Consider the following 13,754-nt stretch of genomic DNA (forward strand, 5'->3'; position numbering starts at 1 on the left):
TGTCTGTCCTGTTCCAGGTCGATAGTGTCTGTCCTGTTCCAGGTGATAGTGTTTGTTCTGTCTGTCCTGTTCCAGGTCGATAGTGTCTGTCCTGTTCCAGGTGACAGTGTCTGTTCTGTCTGTTCTGTTCCAGGTGATAGTGTCTGTCCTGTTCCAGGTGACAGTGTCTGTTCTGTGTGTACTGTTCCAGGTGATAGTGTTTGTTCTGTCTGTCCTGTTCCAGGTTGATAGTGTCTGTTCTGTTCCAGGTGATAGTGTCTGTTCTGTTCCAGGTGATAGTGTCTGTTCTGTTCCAGGTGATAGTGTCTGTTCTGTCTGTTCTGTCTGTTCTGTTCCAGGTGATAGTGTCTGTTCTGTCTGTACTGTTCCAGGTGATAGTGTCTGTTCTGTCTGTTCTGTCTGTTCTGTTCCAGGTGATAGTGTTTGTTCTGTCTGTCCTGTTCCAGGTGATAGTGTCTGTCCTGTTCCAGGTGACAGTGTCTGTCCTGTTCCAGGTGACAGTGTCTATTCTGTCTGTACTGTTCCAGGTAATGGTGTCTGTTCTGTCTGTCCTGTTCCAGGTGATAGTTTGTTCTGTCTGTCCTGTTCCAGGTGACAGTGTCTATTCTGTCTGTACTGTTCCAGGTAATGGTGTCTGTTCTGTCTGTCCTGTTCCAGGTGATAGTGTCTGTTCTGTCTGTCCTGTTCCAGGTGATAGTGTCTGTTCTGTATGTTCTGTTCCAGGTGATAGTGTCTGTTCTGTTCCAGGTGATAGTGTCTGTTCTGTATGTTCTGTTCCAGGTGATAGTGTCTGTTCTGTCTGTTCTGTTCCAGGTGATAGTGTCTGTTCTGTCTGTCCTGTTCCAGGTGATAGTGTCTGTTCTGTATGTTCTGTTCCAGGTGATAGTGTCTGTTCTGTCTGTTCTGTTCCAGGTGATAGTGTCTGTTCTGTATGTTCTGTTCCAGGTGATAGTGTCTGTTCTGTATGTTCTGTTCCAGGTGATAGTGTCTGTTCTGTATGTTCTGTTCCAGGTAATAGTGTCTGTTCTGTTCCAGGTGATAGTGTCTGTTCTGTCTGTACTGTTCCAGGTGATAGTGTCTGTTCTGTTCCAGGTGATAGTGTCTGTTCTGTTCCAGGTGACAGTGTCTGTCCTGTTCCAGGTGCTAGTGTCTGTTCTGTTCTAGGTGACAGTGTCTGTCCTGTTCCAGGTAATGGTGTCTGTTCTGTCTGTTCTGTTCCAGGTGATAGTGTCTGTCCTGTTCCAGGTGATAGTGTCTGTCCTGTTCCAGGTGCTAGTGTATGTCCTGTTCCAGGTGACAGTGTCTATTCTGTCTGTACTGTTCCAGGTAATGGTGTCTGTTCTGTCTGTCCTGTTCCAGGTGATAGTGTTTGTTCTGTTCCAGGTGACAGTGTCTGTCCTGTTCCAGGTGACAGTGTCTGTCCTGTTCCAGGTGATAGTGTCTGTTCTGTCTGTCCTGTTCCAGGTGACAGTGTCTGTCCTGTTCCAGGTGACAGTGTCTGTCCTGTTCCAGGTGATAGTGTCTGTTCTGTCTGTACTGTTCCAGGTGCTAGTGTATGTCCTGTTCCAGGTGATAGTGTCTGTTCTGTCTGTACTGTTCCAGGTGCTAGTGTCTGTTCTGTCTGTCCTGTTCCAGGTAATGGTGTCTGTTCTGTCTGTTCTGTTCCAGGTGATAGTGTCTGTCCTGTTCCAGGTGATAGTGTCTGTCCTGTTCCAGGTGCTAGTGTATGTCCTGTTCCAGGTGATAGTGTCTGTCCTGTTCCAGGTGATAGTGTCTGTCCTGTTCCAGGTGCTAGTGTATGTCCTGTTCCAGGTGATAGTGTCTGTCCTGTTCCAGGTGATAGTGTCTGTCCTGTTCCAGGTGCTAGTGTCTGTTCTGTTCCAGGTGATAGTGTCTGTTCTGTCTGTCCTGTTCCAGGTGATAGTGTCTGTCCTGTTCCAGGTGCTAGTGTCTGTCCTGTTCCAGGTGCTAGTGTCTGTTCTGTCTGTCCTGTTCCAGGTGCTAGTGTCTGTTCTGTTCCAGGTGATAGTGTCTGTTCTGTCTGTCCTGTTCCAGGTGATAGTGTCTGTTCTGTCTGTCCTGTTCCAGGTGATAGTGTCTGTTCTGTCTGTCCTGTTCCAGGTGATAGTGTCTGTTCTGTTCCAGGTGACAGTGTCTGTTCTGTCTGTCCTGTTCCAGGTGTTAGTGTCTGTTCTGTTCCAGGTGTTAGTGTCTGTTCTGTTCCAGGTGCTAGTGTCTGTTCTGTTCCAGGTGACAGTGTCTGTTCTGTCTGTCCTGTTCCAGGTGATAGTGTCTGTTCTGTCTGTCCTGTTCCAGGTGATAGTGTCTGTTCTGTCTGTCCTGTTCCAGGTGTTAGTGTCTGTTCTGTTCCAGGTGATAGTGTCTGTTCTGTTCCAGGTGCTAGTGTCTGTTCTGTCTGTCCTGTTCCAGGTGTTAGTGTCTGTTCTGTTCCAGGTGTTAGTGTCTGTTCTGTTCCAGGTGACAGTGTCTGTCCTGTTCCAGGTGATAGTGTCTGTTCTGTCTGTCCTGTTCCAGGTGCTAGTGTCTGTTCTGTTCCAGGTGATAGTGTCTGTTCTGTCTGTCCTGTTCCAGGTGATAGTGTCTGTTCTGTCTGTCCTGTTCCAGGTGCTAGTGTCTGTTCTGTTCCAGGTGATAGTGTCTGTTCTGTCTGTCCTGTTCCAGGTGATAGTGTCTGTTCTGTCTGTCCTGTTCCAGGTGATAGTGTCTGTTCTGTCTGTCCTGTTCCAGGTGATAGTGTCTGTTCTGTCTGTCCTGTTCCAGGTGATAGTGTCTGTTCTGTCTGTCCTGTTCCAGGTGATAGTGTCTGTTCTGTCTGTCCTGTTCCAGGTGCTAGTGTCTGTTCTGTTCCAGGTGATAGTGTCTGTTCTGTCTGTCCTGTTCCAGGTGATAGTGTCTGTTCTGTCTGTTCTGTTCCAGGTGACAGTGTCTGTTCTGTTCCAGGTGATAGTGTCTGTTCTGTCTGTCCTGTTCCAGGTGTTAGTGTCTGTACTGTTCCAGGTGATAGTGTCTGTTCTGTCTGTTCTGTTCCAGGTGATAGTGTCTGTTCTGTCTGTCCTGTTCCAGGTGATAGTGTCTGTTCTGTCTGTCCTGTTCCAGGTGATAGTGTCTGTTCTGTCTGTCCTGTTCCAGGTGATAGTGTCTGTTCTGTCTGTCCTGTTCCAGGTGATAGTGTCTGTTCTGTCTGTCCTGTTCCAGGTGCTAGTGTCTGTTCTGTTCCAGGTGATAGTGTCTGTTCTGTCTGTCCTGTTCCAGGTGATAGTGTCTGTTCTGTCTGTCCTGTTCCAGGTGATAGTGTCTGTTCTGTCTGTTCTGTTCCAGGTGACAGTGTCTGTTCTGTTCCAGGTGATAGTGTCTGTTCTGTCTGTCCTGTTCCAGGTGATAGTGTCTGTTCTGTCTGTTCTGTTCCAGGTGATAGTGTCTGTTCTGTCTGTTCTGTTCCAGGTGATAGTGTCTGTTCTGTTCCAGGTGATAGTGTCTGTTCTGTCTGTCCTGTTCCAGGTGATAGTGTCTGTTCTGTCTGTCCTGTTCCAGGTGATAGTGTCTGTTCTGTCTGTTCTGTTCCAGGTGACAGTGTCTGTTCTGTTCCAGGTGATAGTGTCTGTTCTGTCTGTCCTGTTCCAGGTGTTAGTGTCTGTACTGTTCCAGGTGATAGTGTCTGTTCTGTCTGTTCTGTTCCAGGTGACAGTGTCTGTTCTGTCTGTTCTGTTCCAGGTGATAGTGTCTGTTCTGTTCCAGGTGACAGTGTCTGTCCTGTTCCAGGTGCTAGTGTCTGTTCTGTTCTAGGTGACAGTGTCTGTCCTGTTCCAGGTAATGGTGTCTGTTCTGTCTGTTCTGTTCCAGGTGATAGTGTCTGTTCTGTCTGTACTGTTCCAGGTGATAGTGTCTGTTCTGTTCCAGGTGATAGTGTCTGTTCTGTCTGTCCTGTTCCAGGTGATAGTGTCTGTTCTGTCTGTCCTGTTCCAGGTGATAGTGTCTGTTCTGTTCCAGGTGATAGTGTCTGTTCTGTTCCAGGTGACAGTGTCTGTCCTGTTCCAGGTGATAGTGTCTGTTCTGTCTGTCCTGTTCCAGGTGATAGTGTCTGTTCTGTTCCAGGTGATAGTGTCTGTTCTGTCTGTCCTGTTCCAGGTGATAGTGTCTGTTCTGTCTGTCCTGTTCCAGGTGCTAGTGTCTGTTCTGTTCCAGGTGATAGTGTCTGTTCTGTCTGTCCTGTTCCAGGTGATAGTGTCTGTTCTGTCTGTCCTGTTCCAGGTGATAGTGTCTGTTCTGTCTGTTCTGTTCCAGGTGACAGTGTCTGTTCTGTTCCAGGTGATAGTGTCTGTTCTGTCTGTCCTGTTCCAGGTGTTAGTGTCTGTACTGTTCCAGGTGATAGTGTCTGTTCTGTCTGTCCTGTTCCAGGTGTTAGTGTCTGTACTGTTCCAGGTGATAGTGTCTGTTCTGTCTGTTCTGTTCCAGGTGATAGTGTCTGTTCTGTCTGTTCTGTTCCAGGTGATAGTGTCTGTTCTGTTCCAGGTGATAGTGTCTGTTCTGTCTGTCCTGTTCCAGGTGATAGTGTCTGTTCTGTCTGTCCTGTTCCAGGTGATAGTGTCTGTTCTGTCTGTTCTGTTCCAGGTGACAGTGTCTGTTCTGTTCCAGGTGATAGTGTCTGTTCTGTCTGTCCTGTTCCAGGTGTTAGTGTCTGTACTGTTCCAGGTGATAGTGTCTGTTCTGTCTGTTCTGTTCCAGGTGACAGTGTCTGTTCTGTCTGTTCTGTTCCAGGTGATAGTGTCTGTTCTGTTCCAGGTGACAGTGTCTGTTCTGTTCCAGGTGCTAGTGTCTGTTCTGTTCCAGGTGACAGTGTCTGTCCTGTTCCAGGTGATAGTGTCTGTTCTGTCTGTCCTGTTCCAGGTGATAGTGTCTGTTCTGTCTGTTCTGTTCCAGGTGACAGTGTCTGTTCTGTTCCAGGTGATAGTGTCTGTTCTGTCTGTCCTGTTCCAGGTGTTAGTGTCTGTACTGTTCCAGGTGATAGTGTCTGTTCTGTCTGTCCTGTTCCAGGTGTTAGTGTCTGTACTGTTCCAGGTGATAGTGTCTGTTCTGTCTGTTCTGTTCCAGGTGATAGTGTCTGTTCTGTCTGTTCTGTTCCAGGTGATAGTGTCTGTTCTGTTCCAGGTGATAGTGTCTGTTCTGTCTGTCCTGTTCCAGGTGATAGTGTCTGTTCTGTCTGTCCTGTTCCAGGTGATAGTGTCTGTTCTGTTCCAGGTGACAGTGTCTGTTCTGTTCCAGGTGATAGTGTCTGTTCTGTCTGTCCTGTTCCAGGTGTTAGTGTCTGTACTGTTCCAGGTGATAGTGTCTGTTCTGTCTGTTCTGTTCCAGGTGACAGTGTCTGTTCTGTCTGTTCTGTTCCAGGTGATAGTGTCTGTTCTGTTCCAGGTGACAGTGTCTGTTCTGTTCCAGGTGCTAGTGTCTGTTCTGTTCCAGGTGACAGTGTCTGTCCTGTTCCAGGTGATAGTGTCTGTTCTGTCTGTCCTGTTCCAGGTGATAGTGTCTGTTCTGTCTGTACTGTTCCAGGTGATAGTGTCTGTTCTGTTCCAGGTGATAGTGTCTGTTCTGTCTGTCCTGTTCCAGGTGATAGTGTCTGTTCTGTCTGTCCTGTTCCAGGTGATAGTGTCTGTTCTGTTCCAGGTGATAGTGTCTGTTCTGTTCCAGGTGACAGTGTCTGTCCTGTTCCAGGTGATAGTGTCTGTTCTGTCTGTCCTGTTCCAGGTGATAGTGTCTGTTCTGTTCCAGGTGATAGTGTCTGTTCTGTCTGTCCTGTTCCAGGTGATAGTGTCTGTTCTGTCTGTCCTGTTCCAGGTGCTAGTGTCTGTTCTGTTCCAGGTGATAGTGTCTGTTCTGTCTGTCCTGTTCCAGGTGATAGTGTCTGTTCTGTCTGTCCTGTTCCAGGTGATAGTGTCTGTTCTGTCTGTCCTGTTCCAGGTGATAGTGTCTGTTCTGTTCCAGGTGACAGTGTCTGTTCTGTCTGTCCTGTTCCAGGTGTTAGTGTCTGTTCTGTTCCAGGTGTTAGTGTCTGTTCTGTTCCAGGTGCTAGTGTCTGTTCTGTTCCAGGTGACAGTGTCTGTTCTGTCTGTCCTGTTCCAGGTGATAGTGTCTGTTCTGTCTGTCCTGTTCCAGGTGATAGTGTCTGTTCTGTCTGTCCTGTTCCAGGTGTTAGTGTCTGTTCTGTTCCAGGTGATAGTGTCTGTTCTGTTCCAGGTGCTAGTGTCTGTTCTGTCTGTCCTGTTCCAGGTGTTAGTGTCTGTTCTGTTCCAGGTGTTAGTGTCTGTTCTGTTCCAGGTGACAGTGTCTGTCCTGTTCCAGGTGATAGTGTCTGTTCTGTCTGTCCTGTTCCAGGTGCTAGTGTCTGTTCTGTTCCAGGTGACAGTGTCTGTTCTGTCTGTCCTGTTCCAGGTGATAGTGTCTGTTCTGTCTGTCCTGTTCCAGGTGCTAGTGTCTGTTCTGTTCCAGGTGATAGTGTCTGTTCTGTCTGTCCTGTTCCAGGTGATAGTGTCTGTTCTGTCTGTCCTGTTCCAGGTGATAGTGTCTGTTCTGTCTGTCCTGTTCCAGGTGATAGTGTCTGTTCTGTCTGTCCTGTTCCAGGTGATAGTGTCTGTTCTGTCTGTCCTGTTCCAGGTGATAGTGTCTGTTCTGTCTGTCCTGTTCCAGGTGATAGTGTCTGTTCTGTTCCAGGTGATAGTGTCTGTTCTGTCTGTTCTGTTCCAGGTGACAGTGTCTGTTCTGTTCCAGGTGATAGTGTCTGTTCTGTCTGTCCTGTTCCAGGTGTTAGTGTCTGTACTGTTCCAGGTGATAGTGTCTGTTCTGTCTGTTCTGTTCCAGGTGATAGTGTCTGTTCTGTCTGTCCTGTTCCAGGTGATAGTGTCTGTTCTGTCTGTCCTGTTCCAGGTGATAGTGTCTGTTCTGTCTGTCCTGTTCCAGGTGATAGTGTCTGTTCTGTCTGTCCTGTTCCAGGTGATAGTGTCTGTTCTGTCTGTCCTGTTCCAGGTGCTAGTGTCTGTTCTGTTCCAGGTGATAGTGTCTGTTCTGTCTGTCCTGTTCCAGGTGATAGTGTCTGTTCTGTCTGTCCTGTTCCAGGTGATAGTGTCTGTTCTGTCTGTTCTGTTCCAGGTGACAGTGTCTGTTCTGTTCCAGGTGATAGTGTCTGTTCTGTCTGTCCTGTTCCAGGTGTTAGTGTCTGTACTGTTCCAGGTGATAGTGTCTGTTCTGTCTGTTCTGTTCCAGGTGATAGTGTCTGTTCTGTTCCAGGTGACAGTGTCTGTTCTGTTCCAGGTGATAGTGTCTGTTCTGTTCCAGGTGACAGTGTCTGTTCTGTTCCAGGTGCTAGTGTCTGTTCTGTTCCAGGTGACAGTGTCTGTCCTGTTCCAGGTGATAGTGTCTGTTCTGTCTGTCCTGTTCCAGGTGATAGTGTCTGTTCTGTCTGTACTGTTCCAGGTGATAGTGTCTGTTCTGTTCCAGGTGATAGTGTCTGTTCTGTCTGTCCTGTTCCAGGTGATAGTGTCTGTTCTGTCTGTCCTGTTCCAGGTGATAGTGTCTGTTCTGTTCCAGGTGATAGTGTCTGTTCTGTTCCAGGTGACAGTGTCTGTCCTGTTCCAGGTGATAGTGTCTGTTCTGTCTGTCCTGTTCCAGGTGATAGTGTCTGTTCTGTTCCAGGTGATAGTGTCTGTTCTGTCTGTCCTGTTCCAGGTGATAGTGTCTGTTCTGTCTGTCCTGTTCCAGGTGCTAGTGTCTGTTCTGTTCCAGGTGATAGTGTCTGTTCTGTCTGTCCTGTTCCAGGTGATAGTGTCTGTTCTGTCTGTCCTGTTCCAGGTGATAGTGTCTGTTCTGTCTGTCCTGTTCCAGGTGATAGTGTCTGTTCTGTTCCAGGTGACAGTGTCTGTTCTGTCTGTCCTGTTCCAGGTGTTAGTGTCTGTTCTGTTCCAGGTGTTAGTGTCTGTTCTGTTCCAGGTGCTAGTGTCTGTTCTGTTCCAGGTGACAGTGTCTGTTCTGTCTGTCCTGTTCCAGGTGATAGTGTCTGTTCTGTCTGTCCTGTTCCAGGTGATAGTGTCTGTTCTGTCTGTCCTGTTCCAGGTGTTAGTGTCTGTTCTGTTCCAGGTGATAGTGTCTGTTCTGTGCCAGGTGCTAGTGTCTGTTCTGTCTGTCCTGTTCCAGGTGTTAGTGTCTGTTCTGTTCCAGGTGTTAGTGTCTGTTCTGTTCCAGGTGACAGTGTCTGTCCTGTTCCAGGTGATAGTGTCTGTTCTGTCTGTCCTGTTCCAGGTGCTAGTGTCTGTTCTGTTCCAGGTGATAGTGTCTGTTCTGTCTGTCCTGTTCCAGGTGATAGTGTCTGTTCTGTCTGTCCTGTTCCAGGTGCTAGTGTCTGTTCTGTTCCAGGTGATAGTGTCTGTTCTGTCTGTCCTGTTCCAGGTGATAGTGTCTGTTCTGTCTGTCCTGTTCCAGGTGATAGTGTCTGTTCTGTCTGTCCTGTTCCAGGTGATAGTGTCTGTTCTGTCTGTCCTGTTCCAGGTGATAGTGTCTGTTCTGTCTGTCCTGTTCCAGGTGATAGTGTCTGTTCTGTCTGTCCTGTTCCAGGTGCTAGTGTCTGTTCTGTTCCAGGTGATAGTGTCTGTTCTGTCTGTCCTGTTCCAGGTGATAGTGTCTGTTCTGTCTGTTCTGTTCCAGGTGACAGTGTCTGTTCTGTTCCAGGTGATAGTGTCTGTTCTGTCTGTCCTGTTCCAGGTGTTAGTGTCTGTCTGTTCCAGGTGATAGTGTCTGTTCTGTCTGTCCTGTTCCAGGTGTTAGTGTCTGTTCTGTTCCAGGTGTTAGTGTCTGTTCTGTTCCAGGTGCTAGTGTCTGTTCTGTTCCAGGTGACAGTGTCTGTTCTGTCTGTCCTGTTCCAGGTGATAGTGTCTGTTCTGTCTGTCCTGTTCCAGGTGATAGTGTCTGTTCTGTCTGTCCTGTTCCAGGTGTTAGTGTCTGTTCTGTTCCAGGTGATAGTGTCTGTTCTGTTCCAGGTGCTAGTGTCTGTTCTGTCTGTCCTGTTCCAGGTGTTAGTGTCTGTTCTGTTCCAGGTGTTAGTGTCTGTTCTGTTCCAGGTGACAGTGTCTGTCCTGTTCCAGGTGATAGTGTCTGTTCTGTCTGTCCTGTTCCAGGTGCTAGTGTCTGTTCTGTTCCAGGTGATAGTGTCTGTTCTGTCTGTCCTGTTCCAGGTGATAGTGTCTGTTCTGTCTGTCCTGTTCCAGGTGCTAGTGTCTGTTCTGTTCCAGGTGATAGTGTCTGTTCTGTCTGTCCTGTTCCAGGTGATAGTGTCTGTTCTGTCTGTCCTGTTCCAGGTGATAGTGTCTGTTCTGTCTGTCCTGTTCCAGGTGATAGTGTCTGTTCTGTCTGTCCTGTTCCAGGTGATAGTGTCTGTTCTGTCTGTCCTGTTCCAGGTGATAGTGTCTGTTCTGTCTGTCCTGTTCCAGGTGCTAGTGTCTGTTCTGTTCCAGGTGATAGTGTCTGTTCTGTCTGTCCTGTTCCAGGTGATAGTGTCTGTTCTGTCTGTTCTGTTCCAGGTGACAGTGTCTGTTCTGTTCCAGGTGATAGTGTCTGTTCTGTGTCCTGTTCAGGTGTTAGTGTCTGTACTGTTCCAGGTGATAGTGTCTGTTCTGTCTGTTCTGTTCCAGGTGATAGTGTCTGTTCTGTCTGTCCTGTTCCAGGTGATAGTGTCTGTTCTGTCTGTCCTGTTCCAGGTGATAGTGTCTGTTCTGTCTGTCCTGTTCCAGGTGATAGTGTCTGTTCTGTCTGTCCTGTTCCAGGTGATAGTGTCTGTTCTGTCTGTCCTGTTCCAGGTGCTAGTGTCTGTTCTGTTCCAGGTGATAGTGTCTGTTCTGTCTGTCCTGTTCCAGGTGATAGTGTCTGTTCTGTCTGTCCTGTTCCAGGTGATAGTGTCTGTTCTGTCTGTTCTGTTCCAGGTGACAGTGTCTGTTCTGTTCCAGGTGATAGTGTCTGTTCTGTCTGTCCTGTTCCAGGTGTTAGTGTCTGTACTGTTCCAGGTGATAGTGTCTGTTCTGTCTGTTCTGTTCCAGGTGATAGTGTCTGTTCTGTTCCAGGTGTCTGTTCTGTCTGTTCTGTTCCAGGTGATAGTGTCTGTTCTGTTCCAGGTGACAGTGTCTGTTCTGTTCCAGGTGCTAGTGTCTGTTCTGTTCCAGGTGACAGTGTCTGTCCTGTTCCAGGTGATAGTGTCTGTTCTGTCTGTCCTGTTCCAGGTGATAGTGTCTGTTCTGTCTGTACTGTTCCAGGTGATAGTGTCTGTTCTGTTCCAGGTGATAGTGTCTGTTCTGTCTGTCCTGTTCCAGGTGATAGTGTCTGTTCTGTCTGTCCTGTTCCAGGTGATAGTGTCTGTTCTGTTCCAGGTGATAGTGTCTGTTCTGTTCCAGGTGACAGTGTCTGTCCTGTTCCAGGTGATAGTGTCTGTTCTGTCTGTCCTGTTCCAGGTGATAGTGTCTGTTCTGTTCCAGGTGATAGTGTCTGTTCTGTCTGTCCTGTTCCAGGTGATAGTGTCTGTTCTGTCTGTCCTGTTCCAGGTGCTAGTGTCTGTTCTGTTCCAGGTGATAGTGTCTGTTCTGTCTGTCCTGTTCCAGGTGATAGTGTCTGTTCTGTCTGTCCTGTTCCAGGTGATAGTGTCTGTTCTGTCTGTCCTGTTCCAGGTGATAGTGTCTGTTCTGTTCCAGGTGACAGTGTCTGTTCTGTCTGTCCTGTTCCAGGTGTTAGTGTCTGTTCTGTTCCAGGTGTTAGTGTCTGTTCTGTTCCAGGTGCTAGTGTCTGTTCTGTTCCAGGTGACAGTGTCTGTTCTGTCTGTCCTGTTCCAGGTGATAGTGTCTGTTCTGTCTGTCCTGTTCCAGGTGATAGTGTCTGTTCTGTCTGTCCTGTTCCAGGTGTTAGTGTCTGTTCTGTTCCAGGTGATAGTGTCTGTTCTGTTCCAGGTGCTAGTGTCTGTTCTGTCTGTCCTGTTCCAGGTGTTAGTGTCTGTTCTGTTCCAGGTGTTAGTGTCTGTTCTGTTCCAGGTGACAGTGTCTGTCCTGTTCCAGGTGATAGTGTCTGTTCTGTCTGTCCTGTTCCAGGTGCTAGTGTCTGTTCTGTTCCAGGTGACAGTGTCTGTTCTGTCTGTCCTGTTCCAGGTGATAGTGTCTGTTCTGTCTGTCCTGTTCCAGGTGCTAGTGTCTGTTCTGTTCCAGGTGATAGTGTCTGTTCTGTCTGTCCTGTTCCAGGTGATAGTGTCTGTTCTGTCTGTCCTGTTCCAGGTGATAGTGTCTGTTCTGTCTGTCCTGTTCCAGGTGATAGTGTCTGTTCTGTCTGTCCTGTTCCAGGTGATAGTGTCTGTTCTGTCTGTCCTGTTCCAGGTGATAGTGTCTGTTCTGTCTGTCCTGTTCCAGGTGCTAGTGTCTGTTCTGTTCCAGGTGATAGTGTCTGTTCTGTCTGTCCTGTTCCAGGTGATAGTGTCTGTTCTGTCTGTTCTGTTCCAGGTGACAGTGTCTGTTCTGTTCCAGGTGATAGTGTCTGTTCTGTCTGTCCTGTTCCAGGTGTTAGTGTCTGTACTGTTCCAGGTGATAGTGTCTGTTCTGTCTGTTCTGTTCCAGGTGATAGTGTCTGTTCTGTCTGTCCTGTTCCAGGTGATAGTGTCTGTTCTGTCTGTCCTGTTCCAGGTGATAGTGTCTGTTCTGTCTGTCCTGTTCCAGGTGATAGTGTCTGTTCTGTCTGTCCTGTTCCAGGTGATAGTGTCTGTTCTGTCTGTCCTGTTCCAGGTGCTAGTGTCTGTTCTGTTCCAGGTGATAGTGTCTGTTCTGTCTGTCCTGTTCCAGGTGATAGTGTCTGTTCTGTCTGTCCTGTTCCAGGTGATAGTGTCTGTTCTGTCTGTTCTGTTCCAGGTGACAGTGTCTGTTCTGTTCCAGGTGATAGTGTCTGTTCTGTCTGTCCTGTTCCAGGTGTTAGTGTCTGTACTGTTCCAGGTGCTAGTGTCTGTCCTGTTCCAGGTGCTAGTGTCTGTTCTGTTCCAGGTGATAGTGTCTGTTCTGTCTGTCCTGTTCCAGGTGATAGTGTCTGTCCTGTTCCAGGTGATAGTGTCTGTCCTGTTCCAGGTGCTAGTGTCTGTTCTGTTCTAGGTGACAGTGTCTGTCCTGTTCCAGGTAATGGTGTCTGTTCTGTCTGTTCTGTTCCAGGTGATAGTGTCTGTTCTGTCTGTACTGTTCCAGGTGATAGTGTCTGTTCTGTTCCAGGTGATAGTGTCTGTTCTGTTCCAGGTGACAGTGTCTGTTCTGTCTGTCCTGTTCCAGGTGATAGTGTCTGTTCTGTTCCAGGTGATAGTGTCTGTTCTGTTCCAGGTGACAGTGTCTGTCCTGTTCCAGGTGATAGTGTCTGTTCTGTCTGTCCTGTTCCAGGTGATAGTGTCTGTTCTGTTCCAGGTGATAGTGTCTGTTCTGTCTGTCCTGTTCCAGGTGATAGTGTCTGTTCTGTCTGTCCTGTTCCAGGTGCTAGTGTCTGTTCTGTTCCAGGTGATAGTGTCTGTTCTGTCTGTCCTGTTCCAGGTGATAGTGTCTGTTCTGTCTGTCCTGTTCCAGGTGATAGTGTCTGTTCTGTCTGTCCTGTTCCAGGTGATAGTGTCTGTTCTGTTCCAGGTGACAGTGTCTGTTCTGTCTGTCCTGTTCCAGGTGTTAGTGTCTGTTCTGTTCCAGGTGTTAGTGTCTGTTCTGTTCCAGGTGCTAGTGTCTGTTCTGTTCCAGGTGACAGTGTCTGTTCTGTCTGTCCTGTTCCAGGTGATAGTGTCTGTTCTGTCTGTCCTGTTCCAGGTGATAGTGTCTGTTCTGTCTGTCCTGTTCCAGGTGTTAGTGTCTGTTCTGTTCCAGGTGATAGTGTCTGTTCTGTTCCAGGTGCTAGTGTCTGTTCTGTCTGTCCTGTTCCAGGTGTTAGTGTCTGTTCTGTTCCAGGTGTTAGTGTCTGTTCTGTTCCAGGTGACAGTGTCTGTCCTGTTCCAGGTGATAGTGTCTGTTCTGTCTGTCCTGTTCCAGGTGCTAGTGTCTGTTCTGTTCCAGGTGATAGTGTCTGTTCTGTCTGTCCTGTTCCAGGTGATAGTGTCTGTTCTGTCTGTCCTGTTCCAGGTGATAGTGTCTGTTCTGTCTGTCCTGTTCCAGGTGATAGTGTCTGTTCTGTCTGTCCTGTTCCAGGTGATAGTGTCTGTTCTGTCTGTCCTGTTCCAGGTGCTAGTGTCTGTTCTGTTCCAGGTGATAGTGTCTGTTCTGTCTGTCCTGTTCCAGGTGATAGTGTCTGTTCTGTCTGTTCTGTTCCAGGTGACAGTGTTCTGTTCTGTTCCAGGTGTTAGTGTCTGTACTGTTCCAGGTGATAGTGTCTGTTCTGTCTGTTCTGTTCCAGGTGATAGTGTCTGTTCTGTCTGTCCTGTTCCAGGTGATAGTGTCTGTTCTGTCTGTCCTGTTCCAGGTGATAGTGTCTGTTCTGTCTGTCCTGTTCCAGGTGATAGTGTCTGTTCTGTCTGTCCTGTTCCAGGTGATAGTGTCTGTTCTGTCTGTCCTGTTCCAGGTGCTAGTGTCTGTTCTGTTCCAGGTGATAGTGTCTGTTCTGTCTGTCCTGTTCCAGGTGATAGTGTCTGTTCTGTCTGTCCTGTTCCAGGTGATAGTGTCTGTTCTGTCTGTTCTGTTCCAGGTGACAGTGTCTGTTCTGTTCCAGGTGATAGTGTCTGT

General features: G+C 48.2%; 1 protein-coding gene across 1 annotated transcript in view; it reads left to right on the top strand.

Annotated features, from left to right (window-relative positions):
* Window positions 1-13,754, top strand: part of LOC127920658 (F-box only protein 7-like) — a 28,579-nt gene that overhangs the window by 48 nt on the left and 14,777 nt on the right. The window contains exons 2-5 of the mRNA XM_052504665.1: window positions 1,222-1,269; window positions 1,513-1,569; window positions 1,789-1,812; window positions 12,336-12,359. The gene's annotated coding sequence lies outside the window, so the exon portion shown is untranslated. The remainder of the gene's footprint in view (window positions 1-1,221; window positions 1,270-1,512; window positions 1,570-1,788; window positions 1,813-12,335; window positions 12,360-13,754) is intronic.

Source organism: Oncorhynchus keta, unplaced genomic scaffold (genome assembly GCF_023373465.1).
Source record: "Oncorhynchus keta strain PuntledgeMale-10-30-2019 unplaced genomic scaffold, Oket_V2 Un_contig_2021_pilon_pilon, whole genome shotgun sequence".
NCBI classification, from domain to species: Eukaryota; Metazoa; Chordata; class Actinopteri; order Salmoniformes; family Salmonidae; genus Oncorhynchus; species Oncorhynchus keta.